At 47.6% G+C, this 8,524-nt stretch overlaps 1 non-coding gene across 1 annotated transcript; it reads left to right on the top strand.

Moving 5' to 3' along the window:
• The first annotated feature begins 1,350 nt into the window (after nucleotides 1-1,350).
• TRNAT-GGU (transfer RNA threonine (anticodon GGU)) lies at nucleotides 1,351-1,423 on the top strand. The gene has a single exon. It is a non-coding gene; the product is annotated as a tRNA-Thr (tRNA).
• The last annotated feature ends 7,101 nt before the right edge of the window (nucleotides 1,424-8,524 follow it).

The following is an 8,524-nucleotide window of genomic DNA, read 5'->3' as shown; positions in this document are numbered from 1 at the left end:
AATACGTGAAAACCATTTAATTTCTGGGCTTCCGTGGCTCAATGATTAGCGCGTTCGGCTGTTAACAAATAGGTTGGTGGTTCGAGCCCACCCGGGAGCGGTGTTGTGGGATCTCAAATGTAACGTAAAATTTCAAGGTTTTTCCACAATACCTGACGAACATTTAATTTTTGGGCTTCCTTGGGGCAATGGTTAGTGCGTTCGGCTGTTAACCGAAAGGTTGGTGGTTCGATCCCAACCGGGAGAGGTGTTGTAGGGTATCAGATGTAACGTAATAAGTCATAACTTATCCACAATACCTGACAACCATTTAATTTCCGAGCTTCCTTGGCTCAATGGTTATCGCGTTCGGCTGTTAACCAATAGGTTTGTGGTTCGAGCCCATCCGGGATGCGGTGTTGTGAAGTCTCAGATGTAACGTAAAATGTCAGAGTTTTTCACAATACCTGACGAACATTTAATTTTTGGGCTTCCGTGGCGCAATGGTTAGCGCGTTCAGCTGTTAATCGAAAGGTTAAAGGTTCGAGCCCACCCGGGAGAGGTGTTGTGGGGTCTCATATGTAGCGTAAAAAGTCAAAACTTATCCACAATACGTGACAATCATTTAATTTCTGAGCTTCCGTGGCTCAATGGTTAGCGCGTTCGGCTGTTAACCAATAGGTTGGTGGTTCGAGCTCATCCGGGAGCGGTGTTGTGAGGTCTCAGATGTGACGTAAAAAGTCAAGGTTTTTACGCAAAACCTGACGAGCATTTAATTTTTGGGCTTCCGTGGCGCAATGGTTAGCGCGTTCTGCTGTTGACCCATAGGTTGGTGGTTCGAGCCCACCCAGGAGCGGTGTTGTGGGATCTCAAATGTAACGTAGAAAGCCAAAGTTTTTCCACAATACCTGACAACCATTTAATTTCTGAGCTTCCGTGGCTCAATGGTTAGCGCGTTCGGCTGTTGGCCAATAGGTTGGTGCTTCAAGCATACCCGGGAGCGGTGTTGTGGGATCTCGAATGTAACGTAGAAAGCCAAAGTTTTTCCACAATACCTGACGACCATTTAACTTTTGGGCTTCCGTGGCGCAATGGTTAGCGCGTTCGGCTGTTAACCGAAAGGTTGGTGGTTCAAGCCCATCCGGGAGCGGTGTTGTGACGTCTCAGATGTTACGTAAAAAGTCAAGGTTTTTCCACAATACCTGACGACCATTTAATTTTTGGGCTTCCGCGGCTCAATAGTTAGCGCGTTCGGCTGTTAACCAATGGGTTGGTGGTTCGAGGCCACCCGGGAGCGGTGTTGTGGGATCTCACATGTAACGTAGAAAGCCAAAGTTTTTCCACAATACCTGACGACCATTTAATTTTTGGGCTTCCGTGGCGCAATGGTTAGCGCGTTCGGCTGGTAACCGAAAGGTTGGTGGTTCAAGCCCACCCGGGAGCGGTGTTGTGGGATCACGAATGTAACGTAGAAAGCCAAAATTTTTCCAGAATACCTGACGACCATTTAATTTTTGGGCTTCCGTGGCGCAATAATTAGCGCGTTCAGCTGTTAATCGAAAGGTTGGTGGTTCGAGCCCACCCGAGAGAGGTGTTGTGGGGTCTCAGATGTAGCGTAAAAAGTCAAAACTTTTCCACAATACGTGACAACCATTTAATTTCTGAGCTTTCGTGGCTCAATGGTTAGCGCGTTCGGCTGTTTGCCAATAGGTTGGTGGTTCGAGCCCACCCGGGAGCGGTGTTGTGGGATCTCAAATGTAACGTAGAAAGCGAAATTTTTTCCACAATACCTGACGACCATTTAATTTTTGGGCTTCCGGGGCGCAATGGTTAGCGCGTTCAGCTGTTATTCAAAAGACTGGTGGTTTGAGCCCTTTCGGGAGCGGTGTTGTGAGGTCTCAGATGTAGCGTAAAAAGTCAAAACTTTTCCACAATACGTGACAACCATTTAATATCTGAGCCTTCGTGGCTCAATGGTTAGCGCGTTCGGCTGTTAGCCAATAGGTTGGTGGTTCGAGCCCACCCGGGAGCGGTGTTGTGGGATCTCAAATGTAACGTAGAAAGCCAAAGTTTTTCCACAATACCTGACGACCATTTAATTTCTGAGCTTCCGTGGCTCAATGGTTAGCGCGTTCAGCTGTTAATCGAAAGGTTGGTGGTTGTGGGGTCTCAAATGTAACGTAGAAAGCCAAAGTTTTTCCACAATACCTGACGACCATTTAATTTTTGGGCTTCCGGGGCGCAATGGTTAGCGCGTTCAGCTGTTATTCAAAAGACTGGTGGTTTGAGCCCTTTCGGGAGCGGTGTTGTGAGGTCTCAGATGTGACGTAAAAAGTCAAGGTTTTTCCACAATACCTGACGACCATTTAATTTTTGAGCTTCCGTGGCGCAATGTTTAGCGCGTTCTTCTGTTAATCGAAAGGTTGGTGGTTCGAGCCCACCCGGGAGAGGTGTTGTGGGGTCTCAGATGTGACGTAAAAAGTCAAGGTTTTTCCACAATACCTGACGAGCATTTAATTTTTGAGCTTCCGTGGCGCAATGGTTAGCGCGTTCTTCTGTTAATCGAAAGGTTGGTGGTTCGAGCCCACCCGGGAGAGGTGTTGTGGGGTCTCAGATGTAGCGTAAAAAGTCAAAACTTTTCCACAATACGTGACAACGATTTAATTTCTGAGCTTCCTTGGCTCAATGTTTAGCGTGTTCGGCTGTTAACCAATAGGTTGGTGGTTCGGGCCCACCCGGGAGCGGTGTTGTGAGTTCTCAGATGTGACGTAAAATGTCAGAGTTTTTCCACAATACCTGACGAATATTTAATATTTGGGCTTCCTTGGCGCAATGGTTAGCGCGTTTGGCTGTTAACAGAAAGTTTGGTGGTTCGAGCACACCCGGGAGCGGTGCTATGAGGTCTCAGATGTTACGTAAAAAGTCAAAGTTTTTCCACAATACCGGACGACCATTTAATTTCAGAGCTTCCGTGGCTCAATGGCTAGCGCTTTCGGCTTTTAACCGAAATTTTGGTTTTTCGAGCCCATCCGGGAGCGTTTTGTGAGGTCTCAGATGTAACGTAAAAAGTCAGAGTTTTTCCACAATACATGACGACCATTTAATATTTAGGCTTCCGTGGCGCAATGGTTAGCGCGTTCAGCTTCTATTCAAAAGACTGGTGGTTTGAGCCCTCCCGGGAGCGGTGTTGTGACGTCTCGAATGTAACGTAAAATGTCAGAGTTTTTCCACAATACCTGACGAACATTTAATTTTTGGGCTTCCGTGGCGCAATAATTAGCGCGTTCAGCTGTTAATCGAAAGGTTGGTGGTTCGAGCCCACCCGGGAGAGGTTTTGTGGGGTCTCAGATGTAGCGTAAAATGTCAAAACTTTTCCACAATACGTAACAACCTTTTAATTTCTGAGCTTCCGTGGCTCAATGCTTAGCGCGTTCGGCTGTTAGCCAATAGGTTGGTGGTTCGAGCCCACCCGGGAGCGGTGTTGTGGGATCTCAAATGTAACGTAGAAAGCCAAAGTTTTTCCACAATACCTGACGACCATTTATTTTTTGGGCTTCCTTGGCGCAATGGTTAGAGCGTTCGGCTGTTAACCGAAAGGTTGGTGGTTCGAGCCCAACCGAGAGAGGTGTTGTAGGGTCTCAGATGTAACGTAATAAGTCATAACTTATCCACAATACGTGACAACCATTTAATTTCTGAGCTTCCGTGGCTCAATGGTTAGCGCGTTCGGCTGTTAACCAATAGGTTGGTGGTTCGAGCCCACCCAGGAGCGGTGGTGTGGGATCTCAAATGTAACGTAGAAAGCCCTTGTTTTGCCACAATACCTGACGACCATTAAATTTTTGGGCTTCCTTGGCGCAATGGTTAGCGCGTTCGGCTGTTAACCGAAAGGTTGGTGGTTCGAGCCCAACCGGAATAGGTGTTGTGACGTCTCAGGTGTGACGTAAAAAGCCAAGGTTTTTTCCACAACACCTGACGACCATTTAATTTTTGGGCTTCCGTGGCGCAATGGTTAGCGCGTTCGGCTTTTAACCAATAGGTTGGTGGTTCGAGCCCATCCGGGAGCGGTGTAGTGAGGTCTCAGATGTAACGTAAAATGTCAGAGTTTTTCCACAATACCTGACGAACATTTAATTTTTGGGCTTCCGTGCCGCAATGACTAGCGCGTTCAGCTGTTAATCGAAAGGTTGAAGGTTCGAGCCCACCCGGGAGAGGTGTTGTGGGGTCTCAGATGTAGCGTAAAAAGTCAAAACTTTTCCACAATACGTGACAACCATTTAATTTCTGAGCTTCCGTGGCTCAATGGTTAGCGCGTTCGGCTGTTAACCAATAGGTTGGTGGTTCGAGCCCATCCGGGAGCGGTGTTGTGACGTCTCAGATGTGACGTAAAAAGTCAAGGTTTTTCCACAATTCCGGACGACCATTTAAATTTTGGGCTTCCGTGGCGCAATCGTTAGCGCGTTCGGCTGTTAACCAATAGGTTGGTGGTTCGAGCCCACCCGGGTGCGGTGTTGTGGGATCTCAAACGTAACGTGGAAAGCCAAAGTTTTTCCACAATACCTGACGACCATTTAATTTTTGGGCTTCCGTGGCGCAATGATTAGCACGTTCAGCTGTTAATCGAAATGTTGAAGGTTCGAGCCCACCCGGGAGAGGTGTTGTGGGGTCTCAGATGTAGCGTAAAAAGTCAAAACTTTTCCACAATACGTGACAACCATTTAATTTCTGAGCTTCCGTGGCGCAATGGTTAGCGCGTTCAGCAGTTAACAAATAATTTAGTGGTTCGAGCCCACCCGGGAGCGGCGTTGTGGGATCTCAAACGTAACGTAGAAAGCCAAAGTTTTTCCACAATACCTGACGACCATTTAATGTTTGGGCTTCCGTGGCGCAATGGTTAACGCGTTCGGCTGTTAACCAATAGGTTGGTGGTTCGAGCCCACCCGGGAGCGGTGTTGTGGGATCTCAAATGTAACGTAGAAAGCCAAAGTTTTTCCACAATACGTGACGACCATTTAATTTCTGAGCTTCCGTGGCTGAATGGTTAGCGCGTTCGGCTGTTAACCAATAGGTTGGTGGTTAGAGCCCATCCGGGAGCGGTGTTGTGAGGTCTCAGATGTGACGTAAAAAGTCAAGGTTTTTCCACAATACCTGACGAACATTGAATTTTTGGGCTTCCGTGGCGCAATGGTTAGCGCGTTCAGCTGTTAATCGAAAGGTTGGTGGTTCGAGCCCAACCAGGAGAGGTGTTGTGGGGTCTCAGATGTAGCGTAAAAAGTCAAAACTTTTCCACAATACGTGACAACCATTTAATTTTTGAGCTTCCGTGGCTGAATGGTTAGCGCGTTCGGCTGTTAACCAATAGGTTGGTGGTTAGAGCCCATCCGGGAGCGGTGTTGTGAGGTCTCAGATGTAACGTAAAATGTCAGAGTTTTTCCACAATACCTGACGAACATTTAATTTTTGGGCTTCCCTGGCGCAATTATTAGCGCGTTCAACTGTTAATCGAAAGGCTGGTGGTTCAGGCCCACCCGGAAGAGGTGTTGTGGGGTCTCAGATGTAGCGTAAAAAGTCAAAACTTATCCACAATACGTGACAACCATTTAATTTCTGAGCTTCCGTGGCTCAATGGTTAGCGCGTTCGGCTGTTAACCAATAGGTTGGTGGTTCGAGCCCATCCGGGAGCGGTGTTGTGAGGTCTCAGATGTGACGTAAAAAGTCAAGGTTTTTCCACAATACCTGACGAACATTGAATTTTTGGGCTTCCGTGGCGCAATGGTTAGCGCGTTCGGCTGTTAACCGAAAGGTTGGTGGTTCGAGCCCAACCGGAATAGGTGTTGTGACGTCTCAAGTGTGACGTAAAAAGCCAAGGTTTTTTCCACAACACCTGACGACCATTTAATTTTTGGGCTTCCGTGGCGCAATGGTTAGCGCGTTCGGCTTTTAACCAATAGGTTGGTGGTTCGAGCCCATCCGGGAGCGGTGTAGTGAGGTCTCAGATGTAACGTAAAATGTCAGAGTTTTTCCACAATACCTGACGAACATTTAATTTTTGGGCTTCCGTGCCGCAATGACTAGCGCGTTCAGCTGTTAATCGAAAGGTTGAAGGTTCGAGCCCACCCGGGAGAGGTGTTGTGGGGTCTCAGATGTAGCGTAAAAAGTCAAAACTTTTCCACAATACGTGACAACCATTTAATTTCTGAGCTTCCGTGGCTCAATGGTTAGCGCGTTCGGCTGTTAACCAATAGGTTGGTGGTTCGAGCCCATCCGGGAGCGGTGTTGTGACGTCTCAGATGTGACGTAAAAAGTCAAGGTTTTTCCACAATTCCGGACGACCATTTAAATTTTGGGCTTCCGTGGCGCAATCGTTAGCGCGTTCGGCTGTTAACCAATAGGTTGGTGGTTCGAGCCCACCCGGGTGCGGTGTTGTGGGATCTCAAACGTAACGTGGAAAGCCAAAGTTTTTCCACAATACCTGACGACCATTTAATTTTTGGGCTTCCGTGGCGCAATGATTAGCACGTTCAGCTGTTAATCGAAATGTTGAAGGTTCGAGCCCACCCGGGAGAGGTGTTGTGGGGTCTCAGATGTAGCGTAAAAAGTCAAAACTTTTCCACAATACGTGACAACCATTTAATTTCTGAGCTTCCGTGGCGCAATGGTTAGCGCGTTCAGCAGTTAACAAATAATTTAGTGGTTCGAGCCCACCCGGGAGCGGCGTTGTGGGATCTCAAACGTAACGTAGAAAGCCAAAGTTTTTCCACAATACCTGACGACCATTTAATGTTTGGGCTTCCGTGGCGCAATGGTTAACGCGTTCGGCTGTTAACCAATAGGTTGGTGGTTCGAGCCCACCCGGGAGCGGTGTTGTGGGATCTCAAATGTAACGTAGAAAGCCAAAGTTTTTCCACAATACGTGACGACCATTTAATTTCTGAGCTTCCGTGGCTGAATGGTTAGCGCGTTCGGCTGTTAACCAATAGGTTGGTGGTTAGAGCCCATCCGGGAGCGGTGTTGTGAGGTCTCAGATGTGACGTAAAAAGTCAAGGTTTTTCCACAATACCTGACGAACATTGAATTTTTGGGCTTCCGTGGCGCAATGGTTAGCGCGTTCAGCTGTTAATCGAAAGGTTGGTGGTTCGAGCCCAACCAGGAGAGGTGTTGTGGGGTCTCAGATGTAGCGTAAAAAGTCAAAACTTTTCCACAATACGTGACAACCATTTAATTTTTGAGCTTCCGTGGCTGAATGGTTAGCGCGTTCGGCTGTTAACCAATAGGTTGGTGGTTAGAGCCCATCCGGGAGCGGTGTTGTGAGGTCTCAGATGTAACGTAAAATGTCAGAGTTTTTCCACAATACCTGACGAACATTTAATTTTTGGGCTTCCCTGGCGCAATTATTAGCGCGTTCAACTGTTAATCGAAAGGCTGGTGGTTCAGGCCCACCCGGAAGAGGTGTTGTGGGGTCTCAGATGTAGCGTAAAAAGTCAAAACTTATCCACAATACGTGACAACCATTTAATTTCTGAGCTTCCGTGGCTCAATGGTTAGCGCGTTCGGCTGTTAACCAATAGGTTGGTGGTTCGAGCCCATCCGGGAGCGGTGTTGTGAGGTCTCAGATGTGACGTAAAAAGTCAAGGTTTTTCCACAATACCTGACGAACATTGAATTTTTGGGCTTCCGTGGCGCAATGGTTAGCGCGTTCAGCTGTTAATCGAAAGGTTGGTGGTTCGAGCCCAACCGGGAGAGGTGTTGTGGGGTCTCAGATGTAGCGTAAAAAGTCAAAACTTTTCCACAATACGTGACAACCATTTAATTTCTGAGCTTCCGTGGCTGAATGGTTAGCGCGTTCGGCTGTTAACCAATAGGTTGGTGGTTAGAGCCCATCCGGGAGCGGTGTTGTGAGGTCTCAGATGTAACGTAAAATGTCAGAGTTTTTCCACAATACCTGACGAACATTTAATTTTTGGGCTTCCGTGGCGCAATTATTAGCGCGTTCAACTGTTAATCGAAAGGCTTGTGGTTCAGGCCCACCCGGAAGAGGTGTTGTGGGGTCTCAGATGTAGCGTAAAAAGTCAAAACTTATCCACAATACGTGACAACCATTTAATTTCTGAGCTTCCGTGGCTCAATGGTTAGCGCGTTCGGCTGTTAACCAATTGGTTGGTGGTTCGAGCCCACCCGGGAGCGTTGGTGTGGGATCTCAAATGTAACGTAGAAAGCCAAAGTTTTTCCACAATACCTGACGACCATTAAATTTTTGGGCTTCCTTGGCGCAATGGTTAGCGCGTTCGGCTGTTAACCGAAAGGTTGGTGGTTCGAGCCCAACCGGAAGAGGTGTTGTAGGGTCACACATGTAACGTAAAAAGTCATAACTTATCCACAATACCTGACAACCATTTAATTTCTGAGCTTCCGTGGCTCAAAGGTTAGCGCGTTCGGTTGTTTACCAATAGGTGTGTGGTTCGAGCCCATCCGGGAGCGGTTTTGTGACGTCTCAGATGTGACGTAAAAAGTCAAGGTTTTTTCCACAACACCTGACGACCATTTA

Source organism: Phalangium opilio, unplaced genomic scaffold (assembly GCF_054372755.1).
Source record: "Phalangium opilio isolate 3A_F unplaced genomic scaffold, DU_Popi_V2 ptg000087l_1, whole genome shotgun sequence".
NCBI classification, from domain to species: domain Eukaryota; kingdom Metazoa; phylum Arthropoda; class Arachnida; order Opiliones; family Phalangiidae; genus Phalangium; species Phalangium opilio.
Note: the sequence above shows the minus strand (reverse complement) of the source record. Positions and strands in the feature narration are given on the sequence as shown.